The sequence below is a fragment of the Salvia splendens genome, chromosome 12 (assembly GCF_004379255.2).
Source record: "Salvia splendens isolate huo1 chromosome 12, SspV2, whole genome shotgun sequence".
Classification (NCBI taxonomy): domain Eukaryota; kingdom Viridiplantae; phylum Streptophyta; class Magnoliopsida; order Lamiales; family Lamiaceae; genus Salvia; species Salvia splendens.
Genome location: NC_056043.1, coordinates 32,077,382 through 32,092,213, shown reverse-complemented (window position 1 = coordinate 32,092,213; position 14,832 = coordinate 32,077,382). Strand labels below are relative to the sequence as shown.

The following is a 14,832-nucleotide window of genomic DNA, read 5'->3' as shown; positions in this document are numbered from 1 at the left end:
CTAGATGTACGTATGCGAGGAAATCCATTGAGGAATTATCATGACGGATCTAATAACCAAAATAAAATATCGTTATGACAAATTATGTGCCTCATATTTCCTACTACCATAATTAAGTTAAAGTCCATTTTGTATGCTAGGTCATTTTAAATAACAGATTATTTGAATGGGAAACATTAATTTACAAATAATTTTTTTGACTATCGATCACCGAACAACTTGGAGAATTTAAATGTATTGCCAACCCTTAATTTTCTTGATTTTTGACAAACTTGGACACATAAAATAATAAAACCCAGAATTCAACTCTCTCTATATATACAGTCGATGATCAAGGCTTAATTATACACTAAACCCATATTAAATTTGGAAAAAGAAAAAAAAAAGATGGCAGCAGCTGCAGTTTCTAAAACCTCGTCAGTTGATGATACTTGTTTTGATCACCCCTTTGAGTTCAAGAAATCGGTTCAATCCATTGTAGATTCTTCCGATCTCAAACATCTCCCTTCCAAATATAACCTCGAACTCGGAGGCGGCAATGACACGAGCGTTACGAGCTGCGAATCGCTCCCCGTTATCGACTACTCTGCCCTCACCTCGGCCGACCCTCATCAACGCTCCAAAGCCGTCGCTGAGCTTGCTGCCGCATGCGCGGATTGGGGGTTCTTCATTGTAAGTTAATCTCTACTTGGTTGTTTTTTTAGATCAATACTTACTCTCTTCGTCTACAACTTAATAGTCATGTTATACCATTTTGGGTTTTCGACAATAATTAGTCACCTTTTATTTGTTGGTATGACCTATTTTCCACTCGCAATACTTTAAAACACTTTTTTGTCTCTATCTGTCTCGTGCTTTATCGGTTTTAATTAAAATTTATGTCGTGCAGTGATACAGTGATACTAGTTCTTTTTACATCGATGTGCGACATTTGTTTTTTTCATTTGTCAACACTTTCCCTTAAAACCCTTCAAGGCGCATCTCAGAGGGTTTGGAGTCCTCCATCGAACTGAACCATCATAAATTCTAAATTACTGTTGAGTCAACCATTTTTATGTTTCTGGTGAATAAATTAAAATTTTTGCCCACAATCGATGACCTGTTCTGCTGGCTCAGTACCTTACTAAATGGTACATAAGCCATAAGAAAAGTCTAACATACTATTTTTGGATTAAATCATTCTAAATCAAATTTGGACTTCTTTTATCTTATTTCTTTCCTTTCTGACAATATGGTTTATGAGTGCAGCTGGTGAATCATGGTGTGCCGGAGGAGTTGATTGCTTCACTGTTTACAACAGTGAGGGAGTTTTTCAGCTTACCGGACGACGAGAAGAAGCAGTACCATGCGAAAAGCACTTAATCTCCGATCGCCTGTGGGAACTTCAACATGAAGAGTACTTCCAACCAGACCTTCACTCTGTGGAGGGATTTTCTCAAGCTCTACGTGCACCCCGATTTTCACTGCCCCACCAAACCCGAACCATTAAGGTAGTTAGCCTTCGAATACTATTTACAATGAGATGCATTTGGTCTAGATTTTGTATTGAGATGTATTTTTGTATTAATCATTTTCCTATATATATATACACACACACGTAAGTAAAAGCCAAAAACCTTTTGCTACAAAAAATATTGCAGGGAGGTTTTGGTGGAATACACGGGGAGTGTTGTGATATATTAAATGTATACTGAAAACTCACACGCATGAACTAGAATGAAGAACGATAGAAGAAACCCTTTTGATTGGAAACTATTTTTATTCGAATGTGCAGAGAGATTTTACAAACAAGAATTGATCACACTTCTATCAAACTAACTTCCTCTATATATACAAAGATAGGAAGCTAAAACTAAGTGAAAAAGACTTCACACAATCAGTTATAACTACTTCAGACAGCTAATGAGTTCAACTCAATCTTTGAACTTCTTGATCTGATGATATGTAGCTCACTGTAACGCTCCATGCACCCGCATGCACATGCGGTTCCTTCTCCTTTGCTAAAGTGTGTATTCGACCACAATCTACAATCTCCACCTTGGTCAATACACTCGGCCATCTCAAGCCTTCAAAACTTCACCACACACAAGTTCACAAGCTTGCAGCAATATTCAAACTTTTCTTTGCTCAAAGCTTTAGTTAACATATCTGCCGGATTATATGCAGTGCTGATCTTTACCACCCTTATCCTCCCACTTTCCACTTCATCTCTAATAAAGTGAAGTCTAACATCTATATGCTTACTCCTTTCATGAAACATTTGATGTTTGGATAAGCATATAGCACCATTGTTATCAAAGTGTATGGAAACTCCATCCTGCCTTATCCCAAAGTCAGAAATCAATCCCAATAACCATTTACTCTCCTTCACAGCAGAAGTAAGCGCCATATATTCAGCCTCCGTGGTTGATAAAGCAACCACACTCTGCAATGAAGACTTCCAACACACTGCTGAACCATGTAAAGTAAATATGTAACCTGTCTGAGATTTTCTGGTGTCTATATTGGCTGCATAATCTGAGTCACAATAACCAATCAGTGGCTCCTTTTCATCCTTTCCTCCACCACTGAAGAGTATTCCCAACTTCTCAGCAGACTTCAAGTATCTCATGGTCCACTTCAATGCATTCCAATGCTGTCTGCCATACTCAGTCATATATCTGCTAGTAGCACTTATAGCATGTGCTATATCTGGTCTTGTACAGATCATCATGTACATAAGGCTCCCAACTATTCTGGAATATGGTATCAGATCCATTTCCATCTTCTCTGCCTCATTCCTCGGCCTTTGCTCTTTTGAGAGTTTGAAATGAACTGCAAGTGGTGTAGACACTGCTTTCATGTTGTCTCATTTGAACTTGTTGAGTGTCTTTTGAATATAATCAGTTTGAAATAGCCAAATCTTCTTACTTTCTCTGTCCCTGATTATATCCATACCCAAGATTCTTCTAGTAATGCCCAAATCCTTCATTTCAAAATCTTTCTTAAGTTGAGCTTTCACCTTGTTGATTTCATTGATATCTGCTCCAGAAATCAGCATGTCATCTACATAGAGTAGAGGTACACCGGTTGCATTCCCAACTTTTTCTTCACAAAGACACAACTATAATACAATGACCTTGTGAATCCCAGCTTGGTCAAGCTTTCTCCAAACTTCAAATACCACTGTCGGCTGCTTTGTTTCAGACCATACAAGCTTTTTCTGAGCAAACAAACCTTCTCTTCTGATCCGGGTACTTCAAAACCCTGAGGCTGTGACATATATATTGTCTCTTGCAAATCTCCATTAAGGAATGCAGTTTTGACATCTAACTGCTCCAACTCCCAATTCCTTTTAGCAACTACTGACAGAAGCACCCTGATAGAATTGTGTTTCACAACTGGTGAGAACACTTCATTGAAGTCAATCCATTCTTCTTGGTTGTAGCCCTTAGCCACCAACCTTGCCTTGAACCTGACCTTTTGAGATCCAGCTGTTTCAAATTTCTTTTTGAACACCCATTTACATCCTATCACTTTTCTGAACTCAGCTTTGTCCACAAGTGTCCAGGTCTTATTGCTGATGAGAGAGTCAAGTTCATCTTTCATTGCTTGCACCCATTGCTTACTCTCTGGCCCTTTAATAGCTTCAGCATATGATGCAGGCTCATTCAACTCCAACTGCTCAGCAATATGTAATGCAAAAAACAACATCTCTGAATCTCTATATCTTGCAGGACGCCTCACATTCTCCCTTCTCTGTCTGTCTCTTGCTAGCTGGTAGTTTTCCAGATCACTCTGATCTTGCTGGTGTTGTTCAGATGACTCATCTTGAGTCTCAAAATCTCCTTCTGAATCATCACTAAGCTCAATAACAGGCTCAGTATGTACTGGAGCTACCACCTGCTCAGACTCCACCTCAAAGTGATCACTGCCAGAAACTCTTACATCTCCAGACTCCACCTGAGTCTTGGCTTTCAAGAGGGGCATCAAGTCCTCAATGAAGACCACATCCCTACTCACAATGACCTTTTGGTGCCCTGGCTCAATGCTCCATAGCCTATAACCTTTCACACCTCTCTGATATCCTAGCATTATACACTGCACTGCCCTTGGATTCAGTTTGCCTTGTTTCTGGTGTGCAAAGGCTTTGCACCCAAATGGTCTTAGCTTTGAGTAGTCACAACTCCCACCATGCCATTTCTCATCTGGAATTTCTCCCTGGATCCCAGAAGCAGGACATTTGTTGATCAGATATGCGGCTGTACAGACAGCCTCTCCCCAGAAAGATTTGCTCACACCAGAGGATGATAACATGCACCTCACCCTCTCCATAAGAGTTCTATTCATTCTCTCAGCCACACCATTTTGTTGTGGATTGGCTGGGACGGTTTTGTGCCTCTTGATACCTCTCTCACTGCAGAATTGATCAAACTCCTTTGACAAATATTCAAGCCCATTATCAGTTCTCAACACCTTCGGACATGTCCCTTTCTCAACCTCCACCTCCTTACACCAGGCTGCAAAGGTCTTGAAAGCATCTGATTTTTCCTTAAGAACATAAACCCACACCTTTCTTGACCAATCATCTATGATAGACATATAAAATCTACCACCACCCTTACTTATCACTGGTGCAGGCCCCCATAAATCCGAATGTATATAATCAAGAACTGAGTCTGAGGTGTGCTTACCCTTAGGGAATGAGAGCTTCTTAGCCTTTCCAAGCAGACAATCCTCACAGATTCCAAGATGCTCAGACCCATCACCTTCTATGAGTCCTTTCTTGATTAGTGCTTTGATTGTACCCTCTGCTGGATGCCCAAGTCTGAGGTGCCAGCTCCTCAGATCATTTCTTATTATAGAATTAGCTTCTGCATTCACCACAGTGGCCTGCAAGTAGTAGAGGCTCCCAACTCTTTGAGCAATCATCAGGGTTCTGGAATTCTTACATATTCTCATCTCACCTTTTTCTGATGTGAATGAGAAACCTTTCTTTTCAAGAGTCCCAAGGGAGATCAAATTCCTTTTGACCTGAGGAATAAACCTGACATCTGTTAGCTTCTTCACAGATCCATCATGCATTCTCAAGAAAATACTTCCAATTCCCTTAATTGAGCATGTCTGATTGTTTCCCAGCAGAACCGTGCCTGATGTTTCAACCAAATCTTGAAACCAATCTTCATGAGGACACATATGAAAGGAGCATCCCGAGTCCATTATCCAAGACCCCTTCTCATCCCTTTCCATAATATTCATCACCTCATGCTCCTCATCAGTTTCACCATTGACAACATTAGAGTGAGATGCACCTTCTGCCGCTTGCTTCTTTTTCCAAGCAAAACAATCACGCTTTAAATGTCCAGGTTTCTTACACCAATAGCAGCTCCTAGCCTCCTTGGTTCCATAAGTCTCACCCTTTGATTCACCTCCCTTCTTTTTAAACTTCTTCTTGTTGAATTTCTTGATATTCAAAGATTCTGGCTGAGACTCTGTCTTTCTGGGAGCGCATCTTTGCAATTCTTTTGCCATCAACGCTGCATGTACCTCGGCCATAGATAACACCTTATCTCTCCCATACAAGATGGCATCTCGCATCTGATCATAGGAGTTAGGCAATGCATTTAGAACAAGGATCGCTTTATCTTCATCTTTGATCTTGCCATCGATTGCCTCAAGATCATCCACTGCCTTTGAAAAATCCTCGAGCTGCTCCATTATGGACTTCTCATCGGTGAAGGTATAAGAGTAAAGTCTCCTCTTCAAATATAACCGATTAGCCAGAGATTTATCCATGTAAACCTCATCCAATCTGGCCAAGATTCCAGCCGCCGTAGTCTCCGATTGCACTTCCCTTAAAACCTTGTCACCCAGGCACAAAACGACCGCGCTATGGGCCTTCATCTGCATATCTTCAAGCTTGGCCTGAGCCTTCTCATCTAGGACTGGCTCCTTCCCTTTACCGGCCGGATCTGCCGAGGGAATCACCGCTGCAAGGCCTTGTTGAATTAGCACAGCCTTCATCTTCATTTTCCATAAGCCGTAGTCGTTTTTGCCCGTGAATTTCTCAGCCTCCATGCGTGCAGCCATCTCTTCTAGCTTCTTGTTCGCTTCCCACAGACGGCGCTGTCACGACCGACCATACTAGGGGTACAACAAGCGCGACGATCGCGACCAAGGGACAACATTAACCAAGTATAACCATTTATGAAAACTAAATTAGCTTAAAGGAAGAGACACATTTTGGTTTAAAGAAGTTTAAAGTTATAACTTTTCTATTAAATAAAAACGACTCATAATAAATACCTTTAAAATAATAAATACCTTTAAAAGAAAGCAGCGAAGATAAATAATTATTAAAAACCCAATCATCTTCTAAGAAAAACATTTAGTTTAATTCACGGGAATACCATTTTCAGATAACAAAGTAAACACTCGTTTAAAACCTAACACGACCAAACATACTCAAACACAGTACGAAAAAGATTTTAGTCTTGAGAAATAGTTTCAAAATATAGCAGCGGAAATAAGGTTTAAAGAGAGTCAAGGATAATGCCTATGTATGACGACACAACGCATCCTAAGTTCTTAGACCAACTCAACATCCTCCGCAACATCCCGCTCAACCTGCACATAAGAAAAAAAAATATGCAGGGCTGAGTACTTGTTGTACTCAATGGGCTCATGCCGAAAACATTTATACAGTTATGTCATCCATACCAGTGATCTCGAGTTTTATATGTACTAAAGAAATATCATCGAGAACACAAAAACATTTCATAGACTGGCCAGTCAAATAATCTCCCCACTTTCTCAACAATCCATCAATCACAATCATCATTCCATGTGCGACGAAAGTGTGGCCACACTATTCGCCCACGAGACTGGCCGACTAGCAAGGACGGCTCACGATCCCACCAGTGTACACAGCCTGATAGTTTGCGGCCCTACTCAGACCCGAATTCGTTTCACAACACAGCCATATAGCCTAACGGAGTAAACTCAGACGAACTAGGCATCAGGCACACAATCTCAATCAAAACAAACCATGGTATGACATAACAAGTTAAACCACCCTTATAACGCCACATAGTATTTTCGAAAAAATAAAGAGATTTGAAAAGAAAGCCCACCTCGTTCGCTTAACAATTCACAATCCAACTTATGGCAAATCTCGTTCCTCGAGTTCACGAATACACAATCACCCTTGTCAACGACAACACAAGTCAGCCTTCCACAAAAATCATACTACTATGCATGTCCTTTCGTTTCTCTCTCACCGTTTTTCTCAATTAACCCAACCCAACGTTCGTCACAAAGACGGAAAAACACACCGTAATATATATTAACTTATCACACGTGATCACATCATTAGGCACGTTCCTTGGACATACATACATCATATAATACTTTTAAACTTGAAAATAAGTGTCATTTTATCAAGGCAGAAAACTGGCAGAACTGCGCGACCGTGTTGTAAAAATCACTAAAAATTCACCCGACCTCATATGAAGCTAAATTTTGGTCACAACACAGAAGACACATTCAAGTTCATCTAGAAAAATTTGCACACTGAAATCACGTCGTTTAGGCAGTCAAATCAATAATTAAACTCTCTGGTCGGAACATAAAATTTCTGGCAGCACTGCGCAGTTCATTTGAAAAATTCACCGTAAATTCATCCAATGCCCAAAAAGGCTGAAACTTTTAGACGACTCAGAAGGCACTTCATATATTCATATAGTTCAAGAATCACATCAAACGGAGGTAATTTATTTGGTCAAACAGAATACGAAACCTTCTTGGCGAGAACACAAGTTTCTGGCAGAATTGCGCAGTCAACTTCAAAAATTTATTAAAAATTCATTTTTTGACCAAATGGGCTGAAATTTACACGAGACACAGAAAACACCTTGAAATTCACTCAGTAAAATTTCATATCAAACTTCGATCGTTTGATAGGTCAATCACACATCAGAAGCCACTGTTCGAACATCACAGATTTCAGGCTCATAATTTCGAATTTAGGGTTTCTTCTTCAATCAAACAAATACCAATTTTTCATGCTTATAACACACAATCATGCTTAAAAGTTCCTCATAATCATGTTTGCATATAAACCCACATCATTCACCAAAGATTCAAATCAAACTTCACATAAACTTAATAAAAAACGCATAACTATCAAAGTTCTCATGCAATCACACTTTCCCACCGATTAATTTTGCGATCTATCAATCCTACACCCTCTATATGCATGTAGGATTCAAGATTAAAGTTTCAATGAAGGAGATGAGAAGAAAACTTAGTTATACCTTCTTGAATCAAGAAAACGAACGGTAGAAACAAGAATGGAGGCGATTCGTCGGAGACTCTTGAAAATAAACTCCAACGGATGCAAGAACAAGGATGAATGGAGGATTTTTGGAGAGAACATGGAGAGGAAGAGGAGAGGCACGAAATTTATGAGGGAGATGGGGGCTAGGGTTTAGTTTAGGTGAATATATAGTTCTAGGTTTAATCCAATTAATTAATTAATTAATTGTGGAGGAATAAAATAGAGGCCAATAAATAAAATCTCACAATTAAAAGGAAGGCAAGTATTTCGAAAATTATGGCTAGAAATTCAATAAGGAATTTATTTGGTATTTACTTGGAGAGAAATAGATTCACAATTTAGGAAATAAAACGATGAATATTCCATAAACAAGGGAACAAAATAAATTAAATCTCCAAGTAGAAAATAATGAGGGAGGGGCGAAAATTTCCATAAGGAATTGCACAAGGAAATTATTTAAATCCCCAATTAAAAGAATAGGATTTAAATTAGGCAATTTATTTATAGGAAAAAGGCTCCCATAAAATAAGCAACAATTAATTAAATTCCCACAAGGAAAATATTGCATAGGGGGCGTGTCATATGGAAGAAAAGTAGGAGAAAAATATTCACATCCTCAATTAATTAGACATAGGAATTTATTTGAATAAAAAGGGATTCCACAAATTAGGAAACAAATAAAATATCCTCCAAAATTTAGTGGAGGGGCCGAAAATTCCAATGAATTGGCTCGAAAAATATAAATGCATGATCCTATTAATTATTTCCCCACATTGGAAAATATAAAACATCAAGCTCATCATTCCACATTAACCACGAAAATTTGGGATGTTACATATAAGAATCCAAAACACTTAATCACATAGAAACGAAAGTTTCATAATTCCAAGAATCCAAAATTCGAATAACATATAAGAAGAGTCACAAAAATTTGGGATGTTACAGGCGCCAATTGTTGTGATATATTAAATGTATACTGAAAACTCACACGCATGAACTAGAATGAAGAACGATAGAAGAAACCCTTTTGATTGGAAACTATTTTTATTCGAATGTGCAGAGAGATTTTACAAACAAGAATTGATCACACTTCTATCAAACTAACTTCCTCTATATATACAAAGATAGGAAGCTAAAACTAAGTGAAAAAGACTTCACACAATCAGTTATAACTACTTCAGACAGCTAATGAGTTCAACTGAATCTTTGAACTTCTTGATCTGATGATATGTAGCTCACTGTAACGCTCCATGCACTCGCATCCACATGCGGTTCCTTCTCCTTTGCTAAAGTGTGTATTTGACCACAATCTACAAGGAGAACTCGGAAAATGGCCCGGGAACTAGTGGGAGCCGTGGCGGAATCCATGGAACTCGACCGTGACTATGTGGAGGAAGCTTTGGAGCTGAAATCAAGTTTTCAAAAATTTGGCGGGAATTTCTACCCACCATGCCCCGAGCCAGATCAAACCCTAGGGCTGCCCGCGCATAACGATCCGGGTCTCTTCACTATATTGCTCATTCGCGACGGACTACCTGGCTTGCAGATCGATCGCCAAGACCAATGGTTTGAAGTGAATCCTCCTCCCAATTCCATGATTGTCAATGTAGGAGACCAGCTTGAGGTAACTAAATCTTTACCTATATCTATCTATATAGTGGCAGAAAAAAAATTGGTAAAGAGATGTTAATAAAAAATTTATTTAAGAATGTATTTTAGGGGATTCAGATTATTGATATGGCTTTTTGCATAACAATTTATCTAAAATTTGAAAAAAAGTAACGAATTGAAATTATGAATACAGTTACTTCATAAGATTTTGAACGAAAATATTTTTTTTACTATACCTGTTAATTGAAATTATTTGGCATAGATGTTTACCAACGGGAGATGCAAGAGCTCTCGGCATAGAGCGGTGGTGAACGAGGAAAGAGAGAGAATGTCGATCGCGGTGGGGAATGGCCCGGGAAAAGACGTGATGGTGGGGCCGGCCGCCCCACTGGTGGAGCGGGACGGCCGCACCTTCTATCGTTCAATGAAGTATGTACAATATGTTGAGTCTCAGCTCACCCGTGCTTACAATGGCATGTCGATTCTTGACGAACAAAAGATATAAGGACTATATACAACATTTGCCTAATTTGAGGAAATAAAATGATGACAATACTTGTATACTTAATAAACTATGTTCTTTTTTTTTTGGTTATTAAGAAGATCGGTGCATTATTATTATGTCAGGAACATTTGTTGTACTATTTTACTTTCGAGTGGAACTGTGGAAGAGAACTTTTTCTTTTATTTTGTTATAATAAAATACTCCCTCTGTTCATGAAATGTTGTCATGCTTTGTCATTTTGGTCTGTTCATAAAATGCTGTTCACTTTATTTTTTTTCTTCAATTTTTAGTAAATGAACTCTACTTTCAACTAACTCATTACACTCATATTTTATTATAAAACTAATACATAATGTGAGACCAATATTCCTCTAACTTTTTCCCCTTAATTTTTTGTTCATATTTCATAAAATCGTACCGAGTCAAACTTGTACAACATTTCACGGATAGAGGGAATATTTTGTTTTCATTTTTATTCTTTCCTCATGAGCCCCCACAAACTTCGTTATTTGTTAGTCGACACGTTTACTTTTTCCATTTTTTGTTATAATCATTTTAAGATCTTTTAATTATAAAAATTTGCGATGAATGCATCACTTTAAAAATTTCGAATCTTATTAACACCATGATTTTTATTTTTACCAATTATTTCTATCATTGGTATGCTGAAAAGAAGTCTAGTGGCTAGGGCTGTCAAATCGGTACCCGCGGGTATCCGACCCGAAATTTTCGGGTACCCGATCCCGAAAATCCAAAAAATTGCTACCCGATACCCGATCCGAAAAAATTTTCGGGTATCCAGTCCCGAAAAATCGGGTACCCGAATACCCGATTTAAAAAAAATAATTTTTCATATTTTTCAGATGGATATTTTACATGTTTGGATTTATTTCTGGTGCATCCTTCAATTAATTAGGCTGAATAATTATTCAATCTAAAGATTGAATAATTAAAGCTTTTCAATCTATACATATATCCCATTCCCGTCTGCAAAATCAAAGCTTTTCAAAAGGGGCCTCCTGCTTTGATTCTTAATTTTATGTCAATGAAGATCAAAGGAGTGGATCAAACGACGCCGTATGGCCTTGCTGCGAGAGAGGATGTTAGGGCTAAACATAAGTATCAGACTCTTGTTCAGGACTATCACGACTTGCAAAAGGTATTTTCATTTATGTGGGTTTTGATTCTTCTATTTTGAATTTGGGGATCTGAGGTTTTATTTGCTTATTTGTTTATGAGCTGCTGTTTTATGTGTCATTTGCTTGGATATTGATCTTTGGAAATTGATTTGCTGTTTTATCCTGTTACACAGTGTTACAAGACAAAATTACTAGTATAATAATGATGTTCTAATTAACTAGGCTGAATAATTATTCAATATAAGTTGAGAATTTACAGAATATAATATTTGATTTATTTTAGCAAATGAGTGTACTATGGATTAATTAACTGAAAATTTACAAAATATAATAATCATAAAATCTAATTGAATTAGGCTACTTAGACAATACGAAATTGAAATGGTATGAAAAACATGATTGTAAAGTGTATATACCAAATAAATTTGAAACATGTGACAAATAAAATAAAATATTATTAAAATTATATATATTTTTCGGGTATTCGGGTATTACCCGATCGGGTATCGGGTTACCCGATACCCGAATATCCCAATAATCGATCCCGACCTGAAACCCGATTTTTCGGGTATCGGGTATCCAATTACCTGATTTTTTCGGGTTCGGGTATCGGGTATCCAATACCCGATATCCAATTTGACACCCCTTAGAGCATCCACAACGGTGGTGGGAGTGAAGGCCGCCGTCCGTGCCAGCGGCGAGGACGAGGACTGCCGCCGCTGCGCTCGCGCGTGCCAGCGAGCAGGCGACGTGGCGGCTTATGATTGGCAACGGCATAGCCGTTGTCTTCGAATATTTTTTTTTATTTTAAAAATCATTTTTAAATTATATAAAATGATTAAAAAAATTTTCCAAATCTCAAAAATATGGCCGTTTTTTTCCAGTTTTTTCTGAATTTTTTTGATTTCCCCCCCCCCCAAAATCATCTATAAATACACACATTCATCATCCATTTATCACATCAATTCATCTCTCATTCTTAATTCTCATACAAACTATCAACACATTCATCCCTCATTCAAAACCTCAAATGGATTTCACCCATTGTGAAGTCCTCGGCTCGGCTATGGTACGTGAATAATATCGCCGACATCATGTTCACGTGTATTATCTTACACAACATGATTATAGCCGACGAAGAGCCGAGGGCGGCTAGCTTCTACGACGAGGACGAAGCCGGAAGCTCAACAGCGAGGTCTCCCTCACGCCGAGGCGAGCATACGACGGTCGGCCAAAGAATCGAGACAAGGCACACAATGCGCGATACCCGAATCCACAATCAACTACAAGAAGATCTAATCAAACACATGTGGGCGAAATTCGGCAACGCGTAGTGGTTTTTTTAATTTTTAGTATTTTAATTATGTAATTTTTAATTTTTTAGGATTTTAATTATGTCGTTTTTATTTTATTTGTCATTTGTAATATTATTTAGGTTTTTTTAATGAATTTTAGTATTATTGAAATGTTATTGTTTAATTGAATTTTAAATTAATTGTGCTCGTCCTTGCGGAAGAGCACAACTGTGGGTGTTGTGCTCTTGCCAGAGAGCAAGTAGAAAAAGTGGGGCCAGGCCCACAACCGTGCCGCTGGCAAGAGCATGATTGTGGATGCTCTTAGTGGCCGGACATAGATAATATTAATTAGAATTATTTGGTCGGACAGATAATATGAATTAGAATTATTTAGTGCAGATATTTAGCAACGAGAGATCCAAGAGTGATTTTTATAGAGTGGTGGTGTCGTGGTGAACAAGGAAAGAGAGAGATTGGCAGTCGCGGTGGGGAACTGTCCGGGCACAGAAGTGGTGGTGGGGCCGGGCCGCCAACTATCGTTCTATGAACTATCGAGATTATGTGGAGTTTCAGTTCACCCGTGCTTACAATGGCATGTAGATTCTTGATGAAGAACAAAAGATATACTTCTTCCGTCCCTCATTAATTATCAATGTTTGACTTGGCACGCATTTTAAGAAATTTAGTGTAAGTGTGTGGAAAAAGTTAATGGAATGTATGTCTTATTTTTAAATATTAATTTTACAATAAAATGTGAATGAGATGTGTTAGTTGAATGTGGATCCATGATAAAAAAATAGTGTGCAAAAATAAGGGCCTTAATTAATTAGGGACAGATGAAAAGGAAAATTTGTGCTCCCTCCGTCCTTCTGTAACTGAGTCATAATCCATTTTGGGTTGTCCCTAGCTGAGTCATTTCCTTTTTTATCAAAAAGAACTTTACTCTCTTGTCATCTCTCTACCTTTTTCCTTTCTACTTTATTCTCCTTTTACTTAACTCATTTAAAACATTTTTTCTTAAATCTCGTCTCGAAAATAAATGCATCTACTACAGAGGGACGGATGGAGTATGTTAAGGAAGAAGTTCCTTAACTCGTAGATTTTGCGTCGAACGTCGTGGGAGCTTTTTCCCGTTGATCAATCCGGCGTCAAAATTAGGGTTTTGTGCGTTTTGCACGTTTGAAAGGAATGAGAGTAAGAGAAAGTATTTTATTTCTTGAATGATTGAGAATAATAGAATGACTCCTATTTATAATACTAGCTCTAACTTACTAAACAAGAAAATAAAGATCCTAATAATATAGGAGTAAGATGTGTTAAATCAATATTAAACTAAATAAAAGATATGTGGGGATATTCCTAGTGATATACTCGTATCAGAGTATCAATTAATGGAAGACGGTGTCTGACAGCTTAAGTACTGGCCAGAGGTGGACGCAAAAATAAACATCCAAAGGGGCTGAGATCTTTAATTTTTTTTACATTTTTCGACAATTTACATCATTTGTAAGGGCTGATATACAATAATTTACATTAAACATCAATATATTGTAAAGAAAGATTAATAAAAAAATGTTTAAAAAGTAAATTCATTAAGAGCTTTAGAGCATCCGCAACGGTGGCAGCCGTCGCCACCACCGTCCGCGCCGCTGGAACGGAGAGGTCTCGCCGCCGCTGCGCTCCCGCCGCTGGCACGGTGCTGCTCGATGCATCGAGTAGCGCCGCGCCAGCGAGCAGCTGACGTGGCGCGCGCCGATTGGGCAATGGCATAGCCGTTGCCTTTAAAAAAAATTTTAAAAATTTTAAATAGGTTTTTAATTAAAAAAATGATAAAAAATAAAAAAAAAATTCACAGCCCAAAAAAATTATAACCGTTTATTACCGTTTTTTACAATTTTTATTTTTTTTAAAATTTTTCCCCCAAAAATACACACTTTCATCTATAAATACCCCCACTTTCACACC

The 14,832-nt window shown here is 38.2% G+C and overlaps 1 pseudogene; it reads left to right on the top strand.

The window, feature by feature from the left end:
• Positions 1 to 376: 376 nt before the first annotated feature.
• Positions 377 to 10,433, top strand: LOC121757903 (annotated as a pseudogene).
• The last annotated feature ends 4,399 nt before the right edge of the window (positions 10,434 to 14,832 follow it).